We start from the raw sequence: 23,834 nt of genomic DNA on the forward strand, positions 1-23,834 counted from the left end.
GTAAGTTTTACATAGTAATAGAGTATCTTTCACAGGACAGATACAATCAGTGTTTTCTGCACACAGAAGCTTACAAGTTTTAACATAAGAACTAAAAGATTTTTGTACGTGGTGAAACTGGGGGGTCACTGTCACTTGGGGGGAATCACTGTTAGTATCTTCTTTAATATCCCTACAAACCCTCCAAAAACAAAACAGTACAAAATCAGAAGGTTCAAACCACTCAAACTGGAAATTAGTTCTCATGTGATGTTTTCTTAAGTTTTAGTTGAAATTATTTTCCCAAAATTAAAAGATATAAGCCTTGAGATCCTGACTCAGAACAGTGGTCCAACTAGTCCAGTATGTTGTCTTTGACAGCTGCAAGTAACACATGATTCAGAGGAAAGTTCAACATTACCAAAATGAACAATTGTGGAATAACCTAGCTATAGATGGGATTTCTTCCTAACCCCCCAAAAATAGTTTGGCTTATTGCTTTATGTCCATAAGCATGAGCATTTATATCCCTTATATTTTTAAAGCCTATTTAATGTCACTATCCATTTACTGTAAATGTCTGTATTTGATTCCTACTAAGCTCTTGGATTCAGTCAGACCTTGTGGTTTCTGGGGTTTTTAAAAATAAATCTTTCAATTCAATTGAATGACACCTTGTTCCTGTATGAAAAAAGGGTAAATTGAAGCACTTGATTTATCTCCTCTACAGCCATCACTATCTTGTATATCTCCATCATATCTTCTCTGTTCCAAACAGTCCCAGGCTTTTCAATCTTTCTTCTTATGGATGTTTTTTTCATAACTCTAATAATTTCTGTCACCTATATCTAGAACCCTTCTATATCTGCTATGTCTTCTTTTTTTTTTTAATATCGGTTGACCAGACGTGAACCATGTTTTGCATATGTGGGAAGCACACTCAATTTATACTATGACATAATATTCTCGTAGAATTATCTATACCACTCTTTTGATATGCTATTATTTTCTTTTCTCTTTTGTTAGTCACGCATTAAACACCTGTTTTCATTTTGCTGTCCACAATGACAACTGGGTTTTGTTACTGAGTGTTTTCATTGATGGCGCCACACTGAACGGAAATGTCCCTTACTTGAGAGCGTACTGGGTAAAACATTGGCAGTGTGTTATAGAATAGGTGTGTCTGAACAGATTGTGATTTAAGCAGGACCCTCATCTTCGTAAGAAGGAGCAACTTGCTGGATGTGCACTCTCATTAATTGAGGATTCTCTTCACTTGTGAGGACTGTCATGATTGCAGGGCTTGCTGCACCTCTGCCCCCTCTCTGGTCTTGGAGTGTGTCCCCACAGGTGTCATGTCCTATGCTGCCACCTCTTTCCATATTTCTCCCATTCTTAGACTTGGCACTGGGCTATAGGACCCTATGTATCAACCATGCTGATCAAGAAGGTATGACTGAACCAATACCTGTGGTTCATCCCTTTAGGCATCTGTAACCAATTGTGAAAATAGTAACCAGACAGGCTTCTTAAAGCAAAATATTGTTTAAATTTCAACAGTCAGAACAAAGATTTTAAGAGGAGGAGGATTTTAGAACAACAAACCATCTACACATATGCCTATTTTACCTACAGGCTTACCATCCCCGATAATAGCCTCTGCAAGTCTAGCTTCTTCAGACACACCAGTGGGTGCCTGTGTCATGCATCTGATGAAGTGGGTATTCACCCACGAAAGCTTATGCTCCAATATGTCTGTTAGTCTATAAGGTGCCACAGGACTCTTTGCTTGTGTCAATCCAAGTAGCTCCCCAACAACTGCCTCTCCATTTTTACCCAGCTATAATTATTTTGATCTTCTGGTTCCCAGCCTCTGTCCTGAATAGCAAAGTAAGTTTAATACCTTGGCTGGAGGTAGAATCTTCACAGTTAATAGCTCAGGCATTGTCTCATAACAACCCTGAAGTTTTTACTGGAGAGTGGGTTATCTTGACCTATTGTTTCACCTTCCTGCTTGTTTCCCCAACAGTTCTGTTAATTTAACCCCAATATAGTCATACAGTAAACATCCCAATCACTACGTCAACATACAGTACTCAAACTATTACAACCCATTTAAAATGTATATATGCAACAGAGTTGGATGTAATTCAGCCAAAATTAAGTTATTGCAACTGCAAGGGAAATTTCAAAGCCATATTTAGGGGTGACATAAAATCCCAGTGTAAATTGGGCATACACAGAATTAAGTAGACAGAAATTGCATTATATTGTAACTTTACCAATTTGTCATGCAGTGGGTATGTAAAATCAAAGTAACTTTACAAACAGAGAAGAGTGAAGCTGCAGAGTAGTAGGAAAAAGCAGCTAACAGGAGAATGCAAAACATCCTTGCCTACTCATACTTCTCTTTAAATTGTACATGCACAATCCCCAAAATTTCTGAAGCCAAATTCAGTTGTGATGTAAATCATGTATAACTCTTATTGCCTTTAATGGAAGTTGCAGCTGTTAATGACCAGGGTGGAATTTACTCTATGAATCAAAGTATCACTACACTGCCAGAAAACGCATTGTAAAGTTCTTTACTATTCTACAACATCACTGAATTCAGCAATGCATTAATGTCGTTATTTAATTCAAGAGGTGAAATCCAAGATCTAATAAATTTGATACCAATATAGGAGGGAAGCAATGGTCTGTGGCTACAGAAATTTGTCCTACAATCTGCATGGGACTTGAGAGGGAAACTGAAATGATGGCTGCATGTCACTTTTTGGGCTTCCTGAATTCTCATTGCTGTCAAGAGCTAGTTGGGTGCCTAACAAAAGTTAGAGCAGATTTAAGGCTACACCAGCTAATAATCATCTCTAAAGGCTAGAGATCACTGCAATGTAGCAGCATTTTGATCATGCCCCTTCCCCCTTCTCCTGGCACAACTCTGACATGCCCCTATCACCAGATTGGGTGCCTTAGTGTTAGCAAGGAGCCAACTCATTAATTCTAAAGTACAAAATTAGGATTTTCTTCCTAATAGCCATGTCTTTCTACTTTATAAAGTGTTAGAAAACTTTTTGTGGTAATGGAATTAGAATGGAAATGGATTAATAACAAAAAACTCTATTTTTGGGAAGTTGAAGTAAGGGTAAATGACTCAAATCCTTTAAATATTGGACATTTCATTTAAAATGAGTTCTTTCCTTAACATCTGCAGTTCAGTGAGTAATTGCTTTAATTAAAATGACTAAGAGGTCACTGAATATTTGGTATTATATACACGTTATACAACAATTTCAAATACATATTTTTATGGATCATAGGCATGCACCAATTACTACAAAACTCTTCATTCTAACATTGCCTTGTTAGTATTTTTCTTGTTTCGTTGTGTCCCTATCACTATTAGTCACGAGTCATCTTTACTTACAGAAGTAACTATGGACCTCAAATAGAAATAAAATGCACAACCCTTTAGCCCTTACTTATGTGAATGACTGCACCACACCTTTAAGAAGAGGTGGGAATTTGGCTGCCTGGCCAAATGAAGGGAACAGTGCTTTATGGCTGGCGGGGTGCTACAAAAGGGGACAAATGGCCAGCAGGACAAGCTTTAAGCCGATTCCCCAGAATCAGGCCCTGCACCTAAGAGGGCCCTCCACCTTAGGCGTCTTTTTAATTATTTTTTTTAACGCACCCGGCCGGGAGGGGTGGCGGGGGCGGGACTTCGGCGGCATTTTGGTGGTGGGGGGTCCTTTGGTGCCGCGGAAGACTTGGAGAGGAACACCCACCTCCGAAGTGCCACTGAAGCCCCGGACCACCGCCGGGTATTCAAATCGGGTCCTGGAATACTTTAAGATGGCCCTGATGGCCAGCATGGTGACACTGAACAGGCTGAGGCAGCTCCCACATTCCCTCCCCTTTAGGTGGTAAAATACTAAGTTTGGTCAAGACCGGCTGTGGGCATTGTACTAGCCGCTCCCTTTTTATCAGGGCTAGGAAGGAATTTTTCCCTCATCACCAGATCTGCCTAGGTAGAGTTGCGTTTTTTCCACTTTCCCCATAGCAGGTTCAGGGAGGGCTTTGTTAATGTGTGGCATGAAGGAGGGTAGGTTATATGTCGCAACTCATAAGTGTGGGACAGCTGTCTATTGCAGATACTTCATAGGGAAAGTATACAGTGACCAGACGAATGGCTTGAGAAAGGACTTAAAAAGCAGGTGTTTGTTAAGGGACTGGAACAGGGGAGTGGAGAGGGTTTGGGTTCCTATGACTGATACAGTAGGGAGGCAACCTCCTTTTCTTGTAGCCCACCTTAACCCTCCTCCTCCAGGTGGATAGTAAGGTCCCAGCCATGGATTGGCTGTGGACCTAGATGGAAAAAATGGGAGGTGGGCTGGCAGAAGCCCCCTGGATAATTACTGAATGAACATGGGATTACCTGCACTGTATACTTTCCTCTGCCGGGTAGTCCCAGACACCTAATAATAAAGTTGCGGTCTGATTAAAACCATATCAAATGTCTCCTGTCCTTTTTTCGGTATAGTGGGACAATAAGGGATTCCGAGTCAGGACAGGGCGGCCCGTACATATAGGCGAACTAGGCGGTCGCCTAGGGTGCCAAGTTAAATGGGGCACCAAATTGGAGGGAAAAAATCATATTTGAAAAAAAAAATGAACAAAATGAAAAAGATGAAAAAATTACAAATAAAATAATGTAATTATTTCAATTCCTGTGCGCGTTGGGAGGGAATATGAATTATAATTCATTTCTCTACATTTCTGAGAATTTATTAATATGTCATATCTTCTATTTATGGCAAAAATAAATATTTTAGCAAAAATTTTCTTCAATTTGCGACGTAGGTTCAGGATGACCCACTATGCAATTTTGATAAGTAATAACTCAACCACAATAAAACACATCTGCCAGGGGCAAGAGCTGCAGTGCTAGGGAAACCTATCTCAAATATACATAAAGGTCACATAGCCAGAAATTCATGTAGAGCGGAAATATTGCGATCTGATACATGTTAAACAGTCATTTTAACACATATCGCAAGTAGATGGTTAAGAATCGATCGGATACTATGGAAAATTGTGTTTCTTGGTGCCAAAGAATAAAGAATAACATCTTTCAGCATTATAAATCCAAAATGTGAGTATCTTTAAGCGTTATTATCGGGCTGTATAATTATGAACTTTTCTTTGCTATAACTGGTTAACATGTAATAAATAAGGTCCATAAAAGAAAAGTAACAGTGTTAACGCTTAATAGACTATGAAAGTGATGACATCACACCCCAAGCGGGTAACAGTGAGGAAGAGGATTACTTTCCAAACAACCGGTGTTGGGTTATAATGTTGAAAAAGGTCATTTTGTTTCCATGTAAACATTGTAACTAACTGTTTTAATAGGTAAGTGAGTGTATGTTACTAATCATTGAACATTTAAGCAGTGAAAAAACGTGTTGAGATGGTTGCAATGTGGTTTAAATTGCCAACCATGTGGTGGGAGTGTCAGCCATTCTTAACGCTATGATGCTTGCAGTCAGGAGCACAGTACATAACAATATTCAAATGCCCCATGGCAGAAAGAGGAAAAAGAAAACCCTCAGGTGCTGATTATCGTAAACGAAAGGCTGAGAAGGAAAAGGACCAAGCAAAAGAGCAGGGATCCTTCCTGAAATATCTTCTCTTTAATCCAAATAAAGATGGAAGCAGTTCACAGCATCCAGATGAAGGAATTTTACTTGCAGAGGAGGTTAGCTCACATCTGCCTGGAAGCAGTTTGGAACACCAAGATGAAGATATATTACTTCGAGATGAGGGTAGATCACTCCACACACAAAAGAAAAAAAGCAGTTTGGAAACTTCAAGATGATGGAAACTTACTTCTAGATGAAGGCAGCTCACAGCATCAGACTGATATGGAAGTGGAGAAAATGTATTCACCTTCGGAGAGACATGCAAAAATTGAAGTAAATGAATTAGAAGGAAGAAAGGATGAGGAAGTTACAAACAAGTTACAGTATGGGGACCCAGCTTCATGGCTCAGATGTGATGACAACATGCAGCAAAATTCTCGTGGATTCACGAATTTCCCTTCCCTAAGGAAGGAAATAAAAGAAAATTCTCTGCTCAGCATTACAAGAGGAAACTCATTAATGGGGAAGAAATTCATTAAAACCGGTTACAATATTCAGTGTCGAAGGACTCTGTGTTTGCTGCAAGATGTTTAGAAATCAAGCAATTGGTACATCACATACTGAAAATGGTTCAAAGGACTGAAAAAAACATATCTTCAATTCTCTCTTCACATGAAAGTAGTACAGAACATTTGGAACGTTTTCGAAATTGGAAAGAACTTGAGTTAACGATTGAAAAAAGCAAATAATATTGATGAAGAAAATTGACACGTGATCAAGGAAAAGGAAGAATACTGACAACAAATATTAGAGCATCTGATTGCTTTAGTAAAAGTTCTCGGTGGGCAAAATTTAGCTTTCCATGGCTGCGGTAGAAATGAACACTCCAGGTAATGGAAACTTTTTAAAATTTGTTGAATACCTAGCTTTGTTTGATCCAGTCATGAAGGAGCATCTACGTAAAATAAGTGATCATGAATCACAGGTTCATTACTTAGGAAAAAATATGCAGAATGAACTGATTCAAATCCTAGCCAATGCAATTTAAAAGAAAATTGTAGAAGCTGCCCATTCTGCAAAATACTTTTCAATAATACTGGATTGTACACCAGATGTGAGTCATGTTGAACAAATGACGATGATCATTAGTTTTGTGGATATGGAAAACTCTGCCTTTTTCGTTCCTTGCAGTGCACATTCTCTGAATTTGGTTGTCAGTGATGCTGCTAGATGCTGTTTGGACGCAAGCAGTTTCTTTGACCTGGTGCAATGTATTTATGTGTTTTTTCTAAGGCTCAACATGCTGTTGGAATATTCTGACTCGCCATGTGAGTTCTCTAATTGTGAAACCATTTAGTCATACAAGATGGGAGAGTCGCATTGATACTTTGAAGCCTCCTCTATGAACTTGGAAACATTTATGATGCGCTAATTGAAATTTCTGATGATACTACCTTTAGTGGATCATCTGGCAATACAGCACATTCAGATGCAGAAGCTCTTGAAAATGGCCTTTCCAAGTTCAAATTTGTGACTTCACTCATTTTGTGGTATAATATCCTTTTCGAGATTAACCTCACTAGTAAGCAGCTTCAGGAAAAGAACTTGAACATACATTCTGCTATTCAAAAACTGCAGCAAACTAAAAATATTCTGGAGAAAATCAGAAGTGATAAAGGGTGCGAAAGAAAATTGGTAGATTCTCTCGAGCTTGCTGAAGAAATAGACTTTCTGACAGAATTTGAACCAGAGCCAATTTGCATTCAGCAAAAGAAACAGCAGTTTTCATATGAAGATCAAGACACACCCGTTCAGAACCCAAAGCAAAGGTTCAAAGTGAATTTCTACTTCACAGTCCTTTATACTGCTATTCACTCTGTTGACGAAAGATTTAAACAGATGCAGCAGCTAGAGTCAGTATTTGGCTTTCTATATTATAGCCACAGTTTGCAAAAGAAAACAGAATAACAGATAAGAGAATTTTTTATAAAACTGGAGTCAGCATTGACTCATGAAAATTCAAAAGACATTGATGCTACAGATCTGTGTAGTGAGCTTCAGACTTTTTCAAGATGACTTAAGAAACATTCCACTCCTGAAGAAGTACCAAAGTTTGTTTGTGAAAATAAACTCCCAGTTTTCCAAACATTTATTTTTATAGCTCTATACATTCCTTTAACATTGGCAGTTTCCATAGCTAGCAGGGAACGTAGCTTCTCAAAATTGATAAAATTGATAAAAACATATCTGCGTTCAACAATGGTGCAAGAGAGACTTGTTGGACTTGCCACTATGTCAATAGAGAATCAATTAGCTGGAAAACTGGATCTAAAAGAACTAGTGATTTCTTAAAGCAAGAAAAGTCATGTTTTAAAAGCACAGAGTGTTTTTTATTCAGAGTGTTTTGTAAATACGGTTAAAGTTCATTGAAGAGTTTTCTTATTTCTTTCTATATTGGATGTGGTGGTAATGGCAGTTGAAGCAGGATAACATAATGGATGATTTGGGATTTGTAATAATAAAAATTATAATTAGCATTTTAATGCATTTTTTTAAATCAGACTAAAATATAATCTAGCTGTCATGTACAAATCTATTCTGAAAATTGTGTGTCTCTATTTTACCTGATCTCAGAAACATTGGTTGGACAGATGGATTGACAAACCAAATAATTAAGCCTCTGTTTTTTTGTTGTTTTTTTTAAAAAAGCCTAGATCTGCCTGTGGGGTTTGAGGGTGGGGGAGCGTATTGCATGGTTTGCCTAGGGCGCCAGTTGCTGACAGCTAGTCTAGAGCTGCCCCTGAGTCAGGCCTCTGTTTCTATTCTATAAACTTGATAAAAACATTGGTTTTCAAAAAGCTACTTTAGTAGCCTATAATGTCTAAATCATTTGGTGAACCATAGAGAGGGACCACCATGCCACAAACTGGAGTCTTTATGAGCAGTCAGGTTGTGTGCTTCCAGAATGGTTTCAGATTTCACATTGTAAATCTTAGAACTCAAACACTGAGTTAAACTTTGAAGTAAAATGGTTCTGTTTAGGTTCTTACATGTCCCATATGCCCATGATATGAGTGTGCTGATGCTTAGCACTTTATCTGCAGATTTTTAAGGACTTCACCTGAGTATCATTAAACCATTTTTCAGAGGAGACAAATTGAGGCACAGAGAGGTTCAATATCTTGCCTAAGTCACACAGGAAGTCATTGACAGAGCTAGAAATGGAACCCAGGTTTCCCAGCTCAGGATCTGCTGCCTGGTCAATAGCTCCTAATAGCGCTGGTACCAAGCATATTGTAGGGTGGTGTTTTTTACTTTTTCATGTGCAAATAATAAATAATAATAATATATAAAACTTTGGAATATTCTCTGATCTGCCCTTACCCCCTTGAACTAAACTGGTAACTCAGACTACTTTTAATAATTATATTTGTTTTTAAAGAAGTGATTTACTAGTCTACATGGTACAAACATTTTCATACTTTTGCCAGTTTAAAGTCAACATTCACTCATACAATTAATAACGGTAAGCATAATAATCCTTGCTTAGTCCAATGAACAATATGCAGACCTATTTTGAATTGTGTAGCAATGGAAAATGAAATAGTCAAGGCTATTACTTTGAAAACACAGAGACTGATGTTCCCTTTGATGGAGCAAACATGATCGTGATTATTTTGAAGGCTCCTATTTCTAAATATATTAAAATAAAGTACTTCTGAATTTTATTGACATATCATGTTTAAATCAAATGTGCTGTATGTTCTCACTCTTTCCATACACGCTTAGATTCACATTTGATAGAGTTAAAATATTCTTTTCTGATTGGAGAAAATGAAATAGGATTTGCACAGATCTTTTCTCAACTTCACTTGTTTAAATAAGACATTTCATCTAGTTGTCAAACTATTTAGACAGTCAAGCCATAATTTTAAACAGCTATTTCCTTATTTTCAATTTGACAGGATACGGTTTCTCTTAGTTGAAGCACCATTTATTTTATAATGGGCCCCTAGGAACTACAAAAAGCCCCTGGAAACAGTAATACAAATAATTAAAAAATAATTAATGATTACAAGATATTATCTCACAGTACTGGGCACTGAGTTCTGAATATTTAAATGTATTGTAGCTCAGCTCAATCCTACCTAGATTACATTTGTCTTAATTATTGCAAAATACTTTATCACATTATTCTAAATACCACTATACACTTTACCTAAGTTACTGTCAGATCTTCAATTGCTATAAAAATATAGTAACCGTATGGGGGAAAAAAACATACGATTAGTTTACTGTTATGTCTTAGGCCAATGAATGTGTCTGTCATATTGACTCAAGTGGGATCCCCATGCTACATACATATATACACTTAACAAGCCAACTTTGAACCTCTGTATGACTCATAATAAATATATAAATATATTATACAGAGGTTAAATGTTTGCTTGCTAAACATGTAAATGTTTGCTTGCTAAACATGTAAATGCATGCAGCATAGAAATCTCACTGAAGTCCCTTTAGAGCTATGTAAACACACAAACAGAGCTTTACTGGAACTTACGTGGGATTTCCATCACTCTCCCCCCCACGCACACACACAGACGCACACTTAGCAAGCAAATTATACAAAGGTTCTAAGTTTGCTTGCTTAGTACTGAATTTCAGTTTTAAAAAGTTAAAATTCCATCTTGAATTTAAAATATTTGAGTATTATTGGACTGCTCTTTTTGACCTAAGTATAAACTTAATATTTCTAAGGTTATGAAACTATAATTTTCTAAGAGTTAACATTTTTGTTAGGTTGCCCTTGAAGAAGCCAATAATAGCTCCCAGCTCACTATGTGGATAAAGGTTCCATAACTTGTGAAAGCTCTCATTCTCCTTTACAAATGAGACAATAATATGTTCCCACTGCATCTATGTTTATAGCAAACCAAATTCACGTCAGTGAAATATCAATAAGCAAAAATAGCTCCCTGTAGCAAGGCTGTACTAGAGGTGTGCCCAGAGTGCTGCTGCTGTCTAATGATCACAAGCTGCTGTAATGGCCCTTAATCATAGAATCATAGAATATCCAACCCCCTGCTCAAAGCAGGACCAATCCCAACTAAATCATCCCAGCCAGGACTTTGTCAAGCCTGCCCAAAAAAACCTCTAAGGAAGGAGATTCCACCACCTCCCTAGGTAACCCATTCCAGTGCTTCGTCATCTTCCTAGTGAAAAAGTTTTTCCTAATATCCAACCTAAACCACTGCAACTTGAGACCATTGCTTCTTGTTCTGTCATCTGCCACCACTGAGAACAGCCTAGCTCCATCCTCTTAGGAACCCCACTTCAGGTAGTTGAAAGCAGCTATCAAATCCACCCTCATTCTTCTCTTCTGCAGACTAAACAATCCCAGTTCCCTCAGCCTCTCCTCATAAGTCATGTGCTACAGCCCCCTAATCATTTTTGTTGCCCTCCTCTGGACTCTTTCCAATTTTTCCACATCCTTCTTGTAGTGTGGGGCCCAAAACTGCTACAGCCCCCAGATGAGGCCTCACCAATGTTGAAAAGAGGGGAATAATCACTTCCCTCAATCTGCTGGCAGTGCTCCTACTAATGCAGTCCAATATGGCATTAGCCTTCTTGGCAACAAGGGTACACTGTCTATTCATATCCAGTTTCTTGTCCACTATAACCCCTAGGTCCTTTTCTGCAGAACTTCTAGCTAGCCATTCGGTCCCTAGTCTGTAGCAGTGCATGGGATTCTTCCATTCTAAGTGCAGGACTCTGCACTTATCCTTGCTGAACCTCATTTATTTTGGCCCAATCCTCTAATTTGTCTAGGTCCCTCTATCCCTACCCTCCAGCATATCTACCACTCCTCCCAGTTTAGTGTCATCTGCAAACTTGCTGAGGGTGCAATCCACGCCATCCTCCAGATCATTAATGAAGATATTGAACAAAACCGGCCCCAGGACCAACCCTTCGGGCACTCCACTTGATACCAGCTGCCAACTAGACATGGAGCCATTGATCACTAGCCGTTGAGCCCAACAATCTAGCCAGATTTCTATCCACCTTATAGTCCATTCATCCAGCCCATACTTCTTTAACTTGATGGCAAGTATACTGTGGGAAACCGTATCAAAAGCTTTGCTAACGTCAAGGAATAACACATCCACTGCTTTCCCTCATCCACAGAGCCAGTGATCTCATCATAAAAGGTAATCAGGCATGACTTGCCCTTGGTGAATCCATGCTGACTGTTCCTGATCACTTTCCTCTCCTCTAAGTGCTTTAGAATTGATTCCTTGATGACCTGCTCCATGAATTTCCAGGGACTGAGGTGAGGCTGACTGGCCTGTAGTTCCCTGGATCCTCCTTCTTCCTTTTTTTTAAAAAGATGGTGTAGGAGGCTAGGGAACCACGGAAGATTCTGTTACGGCTTAGCTTAGGCAGTTCCGCTTTCTCAGCCTCCGGTTATTGTAGGACACAGCATGCTAGCTTTAACCTGCCGCAACCGGCTGGGACTGCTGCGTGGCAAGCCCCTGGCTGTTGGCCAGGGGGGCAGTCCCGGAGGGTGGAGAGTTTCTATTGCATTATGTATGAGCTGATATGCTGCTGTTTTGTATAAAATGAGCATGTTTTGTGTTTGTTTTCGGACTTCACCCCAGGCCGAGCTACAGGGCGCTGGGTCCCCGTCTCAGTGACAGCAACGCTTGGGGTCCCCGTTGCAGATGTGTCACTTTACCTTCATTAAAGCCAATTACTCTCAGTGTGGAGTCGGTCTCGTTCTTGCAGAGTACCTCGGACCCTTTGGGGCAATAACAGATGGGCACTATATTAGCCTTTTTCCAGTCATCCAGGACCTTCCCCGAACACCATGAGTTTTCAAGAATAATGGCTAATGGCTCTGCAATCACATTCACCAACTCGTTTAGCACCCTCGGATGCAGCACATCCAGCCCCATGGACTTGTGCTTGTCCAACTTTTCTAAATAGTCCTGAACCACTTCTTTCTCTACAGAGGGCTGGTCACCTCCTCTCCATGCTGTGTTGCCCAGTGCAGTAGTCTGAGAGCTAACCTTGTTCGCGAAGACAAAGAGGCAAAAAAGCATTGAGTACATTAGCTTTTTCCACATCCTCTGTCACTAGGTTGCCTCCCTCATTCAGTAAGGGGCCAACACTTTCCTTGACCTTCTTGTTAATGACAAAGGGACAGATTTTCAGAGACACAAATGACAGTTAGGCAACTACCTCCTATTGTATCTGCAGTGGGAGTTACATGCTTAGCTACCATTCATCTGTCTGAAAATTTCCTCCATGTCAGACAACACTGGTCTACAATTTTTGAGAAGTCATCTGCTTCAGAGATAATATGTGATATTTATTATGTATTTTGATGTGCTGAATTCAAATATGACAATTAAAACAACTGATTGGCTACTGTTTCTAAGATATTTAAGATTTTACATTTTATGTCTATGTATATTGTGTAGATAGTAGAGTTTTAATCATAAATTGTAAACCTAGATCTTTTCATCTGTTTATGGTTGCTTTACATGATAATATTTCACCTGCCCTGTTTATGTAACACTTTAAAAATCAGCAAAAGGGTTATATAAATAAAATTTATTATGAAACAAAAGGCAAAAAACTATTATGTACATAGTTTAGTCCTATTCAGTGTCTACTCGGCGCTTCTTGACTTGTCTCTTGTATTCATTAAATGGAGCATCTCTTGTCACTGTCCAGCAATAGTCTGCAAGCATTGATGGGCTCCATTTGCCCTGATAGCGTTTCTCCATTGTTGCAATGTCCTGGGGAAATCGCTCGCTGTGCTCGTCACTCACTGCTCCGCAGTTTGGTGGAAAAAAATCTAGATGAGAGTGCAAAAAATGTATCTTTAGTGACATGTTGCAACCAAGGCTTTTGTATGCCTTGAGGAGGTTTTCCACCAACAACCTGTAGTTGTCTGCCTTGTTGTTTCTGAGAAAATTTATTGCCACTAACTGGAAGGCTTTCCATGCCGTCTTTTCCTTGCCACGCAGTGCATGGTCAAATGCATCATCTCGAAGAAGTTCATGAATCTGAGGACCAACAAAGACACCTTCCTTTATCTTAGCTTCACTTAACCTTGGAAATTTTCCATGGAGGTACTTGAAAGCTGCTTGTGTTTTGTCAATGGCCTTGACAAAGTTCTTCATCAGACCCAGCTTGATGTGTAAGGGTGGTAACAAAATCTTCCTTGATTCAACAAGTGGTGGATGCTGAACACTTTTCCTCCCAGGCTCCAATGACTGTCGGAGTGGCCAATCTTTCTTGATGTAGTGGGAATCTCTTGCACGACTATCCCATTCGCAGAGAAAACAGCAATACTTTGTGTATCCAGTCTGCAGACCAAGCAAGAGAGCAACAACCTTCAAATCGCCACAAAGCTGCCACTGATGTTGGTCATAGTTTATGCACCTCAAAAGTTGTTTCATGTTGTCACAGGTTTCCTTCGTATGGACTGCATGACCAACTGGAATTGATGGCAAAACATTGCCATTATGCAGTAAAACAGCTTTAAGACTCGTCTTCGATGACTCAATGAACAGTCTCCACTCATCTGGATCGTGAACGATGTTGAGGGCTGCCATCACACCATCGATGTTGTTGCAGGCTGCAAGATCACCTTCCATGAAGAAGAATGGGACAAGATCCTTTTGACGGTCACGGAACATGGAAACTCTAACATCACCTGCCAGGAGATTCCACTGCTGTAGTCTGGAGCCCAACAGCTCTGCCTTACTCTTGGGTAGTTCCAAATCCCTGACAAGGTCATTCAGTTCACCTTGTGTTATGAGGTGTGGTTCAGAGGAGGAGGATGGGAGAAAATGTGGGTCCTGTGACATTGATGGTTCAGGACCAGAAGTTTCATCCTCTTCCTCGTCGGACCCAAGTGAGAATGATTCTGGTGCATGAGGAACCGGCAGTCCTTCTCCGTGGGGTACTGGGCGTATAGCTGATGGAATGTTTGGATTTTTTCTTCTTTGACACACCTTTCCCAACTGGAGGCACCATGCAGAAGTAACAATTGCTGGTATGATCTGTTGGCTCTCTCCAAATCACTGGCACTGCAAAAGGCATAGATTTCCTTTTCCTGTTCAACCAATGGCGAAGATTTGTTGCACAAGTGTTGCAGCATATGTGTGGGGCCCACCTCTTGTCCTGATCTCCAATTTTGCAGCCAAAATAAAGGTGACAGGCTTTCTTAACCATAGTGGTTATACTGCGCTTTTGTGATGCAAAAGTTACTTCACCACAAACATAGCAGAAGTTATCTGCACTGTTCACACAAGTACGAGGCATCTCTGCTCACTTTGGCTAAACAGAAATGTGTCCCTTTGCAAAATCAAACACTGACAAATAAGAGAGCATGACACTATGATTTCTAGAGCTGATATAGGGCAATTTGTTCAGCAAAGTGATGTAAGCTTCGTTATGATTGCATCATCCATGACTTCTAGGAATAACATGATGCAATTCATATCATGTATGACGCAATACCAGCTTCAGATTGCATCATTCATTGTTTTGCCTAAAAAGCAAGTACTGTCCAAACCCAGTCATAGATTTAATCATAGATCCAGTCAAAGATGTATTTTAGTCATTTCTGGTTTAAATTGAGATCCCTTCCCTTTATAACTCACTTAGTTAGAATTAGTAAAGTTGGACTACATTTATTTCAGAAGCATTTTGGCTGTAGAGCAGTGTAAGTGGGGACTGCTATGGAGTGACACACAGTAGTGCTGATATTGATCTTTATTTCCGGGATCCCAATTCCCTGAAATGCATCAGAGTACAAGTTCATGCTACTGTCACTGAGTCCAGTGGTTACTATTACAAGGATAAGCAGAATGATGAACAATAGTGTAGGTGACGACAAGATGTTTGATTCGGAGATAGAAATATAAATTAGGTTACATAGGGAAAAGAAGGAAAGAAGGCATGACTGTCATCCATATACATCTGAAGATGTCAAACAGTATTTATTGCCAATGACTGTAACCCTAAGAACTCTTCAGTGCCAGCTGGCAAAGTGTTCACTGTTCTATAATAGTAGCTCTGAAGGCATGACAAACTCACTGCCCCCAATACATTGCTGTCACGGTAATTATCTATAAAGAATGTTGCGTGAGATTTTAAATGAAAGTCAGGATTGTGCTGGCCATTAATATAATTGTGAATTGTATAAATGGATACTATTTAAAAAATATTGCCTACATACTAAAACTATGTCCTTATAGTTTGTAGCAAGGTGTTACCTTCAGCAGAGGTGAAAAAAGGGATATACATATTAATCAGTCTGTCTACGTTCTTAGAATCACAGAAATGTAGGACTATAAGGGACCTTGATAGGTCATCTTGTCCTATCTCCTGCATGGAAACAGAACTAAGTATTATCCAGACCAACACTGACAGATGTTTGTCTAAACTGTTCTTAAAAACTTCCAATGGCAGACACCAGAACCTCCCTATATAATTTGTTCCAGTGCTTAACTACCCTGACAGGAAATTTTTCCTAATGTGTAACCTAAATCTCCCTTGATGCAATTTAAGCCCATTGCGTCTTGTCCTATCCTCAATAGTTAAGGAGAACGTCTTCCTCTTTATAACAAACTTTTATGTACTGAAGACGGTTATGTCCCCTCAGTCTTTTCTTTTCCAGACTAAACAAAACCATTTTTTTAAATCTTTCTTCAGATGTAAGAAGAATGCACTTCATCGGATGCATTAAGTAGAAAATACAGTAGGAAGAAATATACATAAACAGAAAACATGAAACAATGGGTGTTACCATACACACTCTAACAAGAGTGATCAGTTAAAGTGAGCTATTACCAGCAGGAGAGAAAAGAACTTTTTGTAGTGGTAATCAAAATGGTCCATTTGCAGCAGTTGACAAGAAATTGTGAGGAACAGTGTGTAGGGGGGAATAAACATGGGGAAATAGTTATACTTTGTGTAATGACCCATACACTCCTGGTCTTTATTTAAGCCTAATTTAATGGTGTCCATTTTGCAAATTAATTCCAATTCAGCAGTCTCTCATTGGAGTCGGTTTTTGAAGGTTTTTTTGTTGTAATATTGTGACTTTTAGGTCTGTAATCGAGTGACCAGGGAGACTGAAGTGTTCTCCAACTGGTTTTTGAATGTTATGATTCTCGACATCTGATTTGTGTCCATTTATTCTTTTACATAGAGACTGTCTGGTTTGCCTCTATGTTCTAGGCACTTGGAGGATCATCACAATAATATTCTAGAGATCTGTGAAGTTTAATTATCTGATTACTGGTCACAAAAAAAACTCTGTGTGAGGGAGAATTCATGGAAAACCATGGAACCAGGACAGCTTTGCCACTAGGGAGTCGCGAGGAAAGTAAAAACACAGGATCTTAACTTACTGGACAAACGGGCAAGCAATCATCATTCCGACGGCCTAATCTGCAGTTTGAGTCATTTTAATGAAGGGCATTGGCAAGAAAACCAGACTTTGCATATGCTAGCCCACATTTTCAATAAAGCTCCAGAACGATGCATAATTGATGTGCACAAGTCAGGATTGTGGTTTTGCACATAGATATGCTTATACATAAATCCCCAATATGCATACACTGTACATGTACATTTGATAATCTCGGCAATTTTTTCTTCATGAGATCTCTAATTTTACATTTGCTCTTGTTATAGATACCAAAGAAGAGGGTATCAACACAAAAATATCAGTCACTATGGTCTTGGTCACGATCTGTAAAAGGATACAAGTTTCTATATATGGGGCATAATTCTGATCCATTGCCTAGAAATTCCTTTATAGGGAAGCCCTGGTGAGCACTATCAGCATACATCTTTCCCTTTAAGCACATACAACTTCAGTGTTGTCTTCTATCAGCCTGTAAAAAGGGTGCCTACCTTATATTCCCACCTTGTGTCAAGTGTGACTTTGCTGAAGCCTGCCTCAATTTCCCCATTGATGAGGCAGCAGTGGCTTTACTTTAATAGCCCAGGCAAGGAGACGCCAAACACTCTAATTAACAAAACAATCTCTTGAACAACCATTTAAAGGCTGTTACTTCAGAGCCCAGGTTTGAACTATTACAAAATTAAAAGTCCCAAAACCAACACACAAAAAGGCTCTTGGACTGATCAGATCAATCCTCAGGGAGCTGAACCAGAGATCACCATCCTTTGCTAGTTGTGCAGTTTCTAGTCTTCACCCCTCTTCAAGCCTACTCAGCTTCCTCTTCCTGTATTAAACAGGGCAGTCTGCAGTTGAAGCAAGGAGCCCTATTTACAAACAACCCTCCTCCAAAAAAGCTAATTATTATATTGAACTTGCTGAAACTTATAAATAATAGTTTCCTTTTTGGAACAATTTACTCTGAACAGATGTAACATGTTTTATGATGCTATCCAATAATAGGCAATCTAAAAGTAAATCCTGATATGCATACCTTAATGAAGTATTGTAAATAATTTAACTGAGTATATTGAAATTAAAGAGCTACAACTTGTGAAGAATAAAAGCTGTGTAAAGCCTTTAATTTCATGAAAATACAGCAGCCCAACACTGAATGAACCGTAAGGCCAACAGAAGTTAATCTTATTTCCTTAATCACATGTCAAACATTTTACAAGCATATGTCTTTAAAACCAGCACTAGAAAAACTAAGCAGAAAAATATTCAAGACTATTAATTTATAGTTCACCCTCCTCATGTTGATAGACTGCTGCTCAATACAGTAGAATCATCACAGTCTTGAATTATGATAAAAAAACAGCTTCTTCTACTGCACCTCAAGCATAAGCAGTTATTGTTGCTCAGGAAGTATTTACACTCTCGCGCTCTTACTGCTATCAATTATATAAATAGTGGAAATCTTCACTATTATAAATAATGCATGAAATTCTATTGGCTTCAGCTGCCACTGAACATCATTTAAAGCTCATGAATGCTTCTTAATATTTTACTAGTAGTGGCTAGTATGAATCTGAACAAAAGGTGTTTCAAATTTTGCAGATTCTGTTCCAAACTGTTTGTATTTACTTTTATTTACAAAATTAACTTCTGTGTGAAAAAGGTTAAAAATCAAGTTACAAATGTTCTATCATAAAAGTTTTGCTGATAAAGGTAGCTGTGCCGAAATAGTACAGTTAAACGTAGAACCATGACATTCTAATTTAAAAATTATCACTGTGCAAAAATCAATGTAGAATATATTAAATAGATTAAAAACTGGCTAACTAATAGTTATCAAAACATATCTGTAAATGAGGAATCAATATTCAATGGGGTTGTTTCCTGTGGAGTCACACAGGGATCAATCCTTGGCTCAAATGTTATTCAATATTGTATCTAAGATATGCGGGGGAAAGCATTGCTAGTTAAAAATCACACTTACAAGATAGGAGACAATGTTTTCTAATGGAACTGCTCTGAAAAGGGGTCATAAAATAGATCTATACAGGGATAAAAAACCTGCAGCTGGCCCTGGGCAGCTGACTCTGGCTCATGGAGATGAAAAACTGCTATGTAGATGTTTGGGCTCTGGCTGGAGCCCAAGCTCTGGGACCCTGAGAGGATGAAGGGTCCCAGAGCTCAAGCTCCAACCTGAGCCTGACTGTCTACACAGAAATTTTTAACCCCACAGCCTGAGCCCCGCAAGTCCAAGACAGTGATCCAGGCCAGCCACAGCCATGCCATGGGGCTTTTACATCCATGCAGATGTAACCATAGAACAGGGGTCGGCAACCTGCGGCATGCGTGCCAAAGGCAGCGCACAAGCTGATTTTTAGTGGCACTCTGCTGGATGGACGGAATCCCGGGCCGGCAGTGGGCTGAGCGGAGCCAGTGGCCAGGATCCCACCTGGCAGAGGCCAGCGGCCAGAACCCCAGACCATCAGCGGGCTGAGCGGCTCAGCCCACTGCCGGTCTGGGGTTCTGTCCGCCGGCTCCTGTAAATGTAAAATGTATTACTGCCAGGCGAAATAATTAATTTACTGTAATTTAAGAAGACTTGGCACACCACTTCTCTAAGGTTGCCAACCCCTGTTATAGAACATCATCCTAACATGAGCTCCCAATGTGATGTGATGACTGAAAAAACAAATGTGATCCTTGGATGTAGAAGCAGGGCAATATCAAATAAAAGTAGGGAGATGTGTTATCATCAGTTCATATGGCTGATACTTGAATACTACATCTAGTTCTGATGTCCACACTTCAGAAAGGATGATGACAGACTAGAAGAGGTTCAGAAAACAGCAATAAGAAATATTCAAAGTCTGGAAAATCTGCCTTAAAGTGAAAAATCAAAGAAGCTCAATGTATTTATTCATTCAAGAAAAGGTTAAAGATGACAATCATAGTATGTAAGTGCCAACATGAGCAAGATATTTGGTAGCTGAGAGCTCTTTTAATTTAGCTGGCAAAGACATAAGATCCAATGGCTGGAAGCAGAAACTAGACAAATTCAGATGAGACATTAGGCACAAACCAGAGGTGTACTGTACTGTTGTAATTATGCTAAGATATATCACCTCAATTATCTCAAACAAATAATGGCAAAATGTGCATACAATCACACATTCCTGATAATCCCCCCAAATGTTTTCCTGAACAACAGTTGGGCCCACAGAACAGAAAATGAACTCAATTTTACATCCTCCAGAAAGTCTAGGAGTTAACGGTGAAAATAAACATTGGGCAAAAAGGAGACTGCTGTCTTTTTGCTCTGCTCCTAACTTGAAGCTTCAAAATTATTCGTATGTCAGTATCTTCTTTCCATAAATAGAAATATAACTGTGTTTTTAAATGAAAAAGAAAACATATTAAAAATAAAAACACCACAGAGATATTAGATTTACTTTCTTTTGGTTTACATTTGAGACAGACCTTCCAGGGGTAGCTATGGTTGAAATTTCATTATGTTTTTAAAGATTTGCTAGCAATCATTTTAGCAATTTTTGCTCACATATTCTCCGACTTTATTTCCGAGAGATGCCATTTAAGTCTAGCTAAGGATAATGAAATATAAATCAGAAGTTCAGAAAGTCATACAAATCATACCATCAGTAGCTAATCTAGTCCAAGGTACTGTGTAAAGTTAAAAAAAGGTCTGTTGCATATTACTTATTTCAACTCAAAGTGTCAACCTGACAACATGATGGGCCACCATAGAGCCTTCCCTGTTCCCAAACAAATGCCCAATCTTACCGATAAAAACAGTAACAAAGCAAGTGGCAATTTCAAGAAATCCAAATATAGTGCAAGGTAATATTTGAGAGGCAAGGACATCCAAAGTCATAACACTTTCCACAAGTAAGACGAGCTCTAGAGCGTCAGTGGTCTCTAATGAGAAGTATGAATCCAGTAAAACCAGTCGTCTTTTTTCTCCTGTCCATTCACTGCCCTCACCCTCAACTCCATATTGCCTTTACTTCCAGCTTAATAGTTCACTGCAATTCACAAAGAAACATAGGACAGAGGACTGGAAGGGACCTACTGTGTCACTAGAGCCCATTCCTCTTCTGTCTCAGGCCACCAAGTCATATAATCTTATTCACAAACTTATCACGCTTCATCTTATATCTAGTTTGGTTGTTTTGCCCCACCCCCCACCTACACCTCTTGAAAGTCTTTTCCAGAACCTCATTCCTCTGATGGTTAGAAACCTTCTAATTTCCAGCCTAAATTTATTCATGACCAGTTTATACCTCACATGGTGTCAAGTATCAGAGGGGTAGCCGTGTTAGTCTTGATCTGTAAAAGCAGCAAAGAATCCTGTGGCACCTTATAGACTAACAGACGTTTTGGAGCATGAGCTTTCGTGGGTGAATACCCACTTCGTCAGATGCATCCATGAAAGCTCATGCTCCAAAACGTCTGTTAGTCTATAAGGTGCCACAGGATTCTTTGCTGCTTTTACAGTTTATACCTATTTGTTCTGGCATCAACACAGTCCTTTAACTTGACCAGCTCTTCTCACTTTCTGGTGTTTTACCCCCTCATATATTTACTGAGAGAAATCAGTCTCTCAGCCTTCATTTTGCTATGCTAGACATAACAAGCTCTTTTAGTCTCCATTCCTAAAGCAGGCTCTCCATTCCCCTGATCATCCTAATGGCCTGTCTCTGCACTGGTTCCAGTTCAAATTTATCTTTACTGGACACATGGCTAGAATGGTACACAGTGTTCCATTAATACGTGACATTAACACATGACATCAATTCTTGCCTATTGCTACTGGAAATACTTTCCCTCATACATCTTAGGATTGCATTTGCCTTTTTCACGGCTGCATCATATTGGTGGTTCATTATATTAGTTGATCACAGGATGACAAACACCTATGTTTTTCTCCTCCTCTACCATTTCCAACTGATGAGCCCCCATCTTCTAGGGGAAATTCTTACTAGTCCCTACATGTATGATCTTGTCATTTGTACTATTGAATTTCACTCCCGTTATATTACTCATGTTCTCAAAGACATCCAGTTCTTCCTGCATAACATTCTGATACTCCCAACTTTGTATTGGGATGATGGTATTGGGACAATTGTATTGGAGGTGTAACAGCATGGCACCCACCTCTTATCAGCGCCCCTTCTGGTTGGATGTGTCTGTGGTCTTTCAACAGTCCCGGCCCTGGTATCAAGCCATAACCCCAGGACTTCCTCCATGGAGTCTCTTGGCTGGTTTTGGCCCCAGCCCTCCACCTGGACCTCAACAGTTCATTTCCTCTTCTGGGTGTATCACTGTCTGATTATAGGCCACTTCTCCAGTAAGCTATGAGGGGATACTGGTCCTGCCCCTACTACTCTGGGTCCCATCCCAGGGACCCTAAGAATAGCAGCCATGTGCCACCATGTCCTTTTTAACTAAACTGCTTTCAGTTCCTTGGGCCACTTACCCACAGCCCCAGCCTTCACAAAACCTTCACCCTTAACTCAAAGCTCTTTCAAGTTCAGGCCTAGCAACCAGCCAGGAGCGCTCTCTCATTCCCCTGGTCCCTGCCAGCACTGAGCTGTCCATGGTGCTGCAGTTCCATTTGGCCAGCCAGGAGCACCATCTATATTCCTCTGGCTCCAGCAAGGAACTGGGAATTATCACTCATAATTCACCCCCGACCACTTGCACTAATCATAGGCATTGTTTTCTCCATGCCACAGCTGTAATCTGGGCAAGGTTAACATAACTATGCAGATGTGTAGGGAGTTTAGACTTCCTTAATCTCCTAGAAAGCAAAGTAGCCAGAGCCATAGCACACCCCTTGATGAGGAACAGTGAGTAAACTAGATGGTCAATGGAATGAGAGAGTTGAATACAATAAGACTGATAAAAAAACAAAAGCTAAAGAAACAAAAAAGACCTATTGAATTAAATATACAAACATGCACCCACGTGGACTCAGAGAAGTTGGTTGGTTCTTGCAGATGCCAGGTTCCTCACTGATACCCTTTTCAAAATTATTAATCTATTGTGCAGGAGATGGTTTGTTACGGAATTGCTCTTTTAACTTCACCCTGTTATGACAGTGACAAAATAATAGGACCAAACACAAATGCTCAGTAGTGCGTTTCAGAAGCAATATATGCCAGATTTTTCGTCAGTCTCATAAACCATCCTGAAAAAAATAAAAGTTAATGCCGGGCAGCAGCCATGTATAATTATTGTTCTGAAAAGTACTAATACACATTTATGTTGATTTAGGACTAGAGGTAAAATAATTAAGCTAAGAAGGAATTTATGCTTAACAACCCATGTACTTTGTAGAGGCACTTTAGTGTAATTTTTATTCGGTATGCATTCACTTTCAGAGGTACAGCACTTCCATTGCTGGATGACAAGCAATAATAAAAAGGCAGGTTACACACATAGCAGTGGATCACTGCATAGTCAGAGGAAATCTGAGTCACCAACACTCTTAGGAGGTCACAAGGCAATGAAGGCTTAAGTTGAAAACACAAATGTAATATATTTACTCTCATGTGATTTGACACAGACCTCACCACTCTCAGTAAACCCGTATTATCTACTTACCTATTCAGGGCGTGCTATTGACATCTGCACACCAAGGCTTTTGGGGGAGGAGGAAGAAAAAGAGAAAAAGGGGAAGAGAAAACCCCCCAGAAAGAACATGCTAATAACTTAAATTACAAGCAGATATCCAGAAG

The 23,834-nt window shown here is 39.6% G+C and overlaps 1 protein-coding gene across 17 annotated transcripts in view; it reads right to left on the reverse strand.

Annotated features, from left to right (window-relative positions):
• PCDH15 (protocadherin related 15) overlaps positions 1–23,834 on the reverse strand; it is a 790,091-nt gene that overhangs the window by 528,577 nt on the left and 237,680 nt on the right. The gene's annotated exons all lie outside the window — the stretch shown is intronic.

Source organism: Mauremys reevesii, linkage group 7 (genome assembly GCF_016161935.1).
Source record: "Mauremys reevesii isolate NIE-2019 linkage group 7, ASM1616193v1, whole genome shotgun sequence".
NCBI classification, from domain to species: Eukaryota; Metazoa; Chordata; order Testudines; family Geoemydidae; genus Mauremys; species Mauremys reevesii.